Genomic DNA, 2,073 nt, shown 5'->3' on the forward strand with positions numbered 1-2,073 from the left:
GGATAGCACACACTCACCCGTCCAGATGGGATTCCTCAGCAACTAAACAGGGCCGCCCGGTAGCCCAATGATCCTGTGACAAAAGGATGGACGGAGCAAGGGGGGAGGGGCGGTTTAATACAGATCTTGAGGTGGGAAGACACACCTCTAATCTGAACCACATCTTCTGCTGGCAGCCTGTATAAAGACATGGAAGAAGGAAGGTTTTCTTCATCTTTGATTGCTTGTCCTCTTCTTGCCAGCACATCCATTCCTGTAGCCTACTTCTTTGGGATTCCAGCATATACTGAAAACCAGCTGGTGTAGAAGGTCCTTCTGTCTTTGTGTTGCTTTCATTGGTTAATAAAGAACCTGCTTTAGGCCTGTTGATAGAGCAGAAAATTAAACAGAATGCTGGGAGAAAGAAAGCAGAGTCAGAGAGATGCCATGGATCTGCTGGAGACAGATGCTAGAAATTTTACCGGGTAAGCCACTGCCACATGGTAATACATAGATTAACAGAAATGGGTTAAATTAAGATATAAGAGTTAACCAATAAGAAACTAGAGTTAATGGGCCAAGCAGTGATTTAATTAATACAGTTTTGTGTGGTTATTTCAGGGCTAAGTTAGCCGGGTGGCTGGGACAAACAAGCGGGCTCTCCTTGCAACAACCAGCTAAGACACCCAGTCTCCTGGGACTGAGCAACTACTAGAGTCTTGGACTTTGCATTCACAGATAGCTGTTGTTGAGCTGAAGCCTGTAAGTCATCCCAGTACATTCCCTTTATACATACTTACTTACATACATACATACATACATACATACATACATACATGCAGAGAGAGAGAGAGAGAGAGAGAGAGAGAGAGAGAGAGAGAGAGAGAGAGAGAATTTGTTCCGTAAGTTCTGTGACTCTAGAGAACCCTGACTAATATCAAACTCAGGTCATTGAACTTGGGACCAAGCACTCTACCCACTGAGTCATCTTGAAAAACCCAATGTTTTCTATTATAGTGTAAACTAGCTTTTATCTATGGTAAAATAAGACTTATTTTTACCTGGTTTTCTTTGGACAGGAGTCAACATTCTTTTCAAAGAGGTTTTCAATTATTTCGAAATGCTCAATACTATTAAAGGATACAGGAAACTGGTTTATTACCAAGAAGTTGTGCTTTCTTTCTTGGTAATTTCAAATAAGGACCAGTTATGATGTTAGCAAGAAACAAATTCTCTTCTAAAGGCATAGCCATGGAGAGTCAGGAAGAAGGAAGGCTGAACAGTCAGATGCAAAGAATGACCAGTGCGTATGATAACACTTTTACCGTTGCTCACTATGAGTTCCAAGCATGCATGTGTTGCCCAGGGTGGCCTCATTTACTATCCTCTTGCCTCTGTCCCAAATGCTAGAATTATACATATACTATAACACCTGGCTCAGTGTAGTTTTAGTTTAAAAATCTATGTGTTATGTAAATGTTTTCTGTAGTGGTCTGAAGAGGTATGGCCCACATACATTCATGATTTGAATGCTTGGCCCAAAGAGAGTGGCACTATTAGGAGGTGTGACCTTGTTGGAGTAGGTGGAGCCTTGTGGGAGGAAGTGTGTCACTGTAGAGATGGGCTTTGAGGTCTTACATTCTCCAAGTACATTCAATGTGACACTCAGACTCCTTCCTGCCACCTGCAGATCAAGATGTAGAATGCTCAGATCCTTCTCCAGCACCATGTCTGCCTGCACGCTGCCATGCTTCTCACCATGACGATAACTGACTAGGCCTCTGAAACTATAAGCCAGCCCCAATTACATGTTTTCCTTTATAAGAGCTGCTGTGATCACGGTGTCTCTTCACAGCAATAGAAACCCTTACTAAGACATGTTTCCTTGTCTGAGAACTGGTGGCAATGCTGGATTCCCTTCTATATTTTTGTTTTCGGTTTAGTCTGTATTAAATGCTATCGTGATTGTATTGTTTTGTTCTGTTTTAAAACAGACAAGCAAAGCCGGGCGGTGGTGGCGCACGCCTTTAATCCCAGCACTCGGGAGGCAGAGGCAGGTGGATCTCTGTGAGTTCGAGACCAGCCTGGTCTACA

The sequence above is a fragment of the Microtus ochrogaster genome, chromosome 7 (assembly GCF_000317375.1).
Source record: "Microtus ochrogaster isolate Prairie Vole_2 chromosome 7, MicOch1.0, whole genome shotgun sequence".
NCBI lineage: Eukaryota > Metazoa > Chordata > Mammalia > Rodentia > Cricetidae > Microtus > Microtus ochrogaster.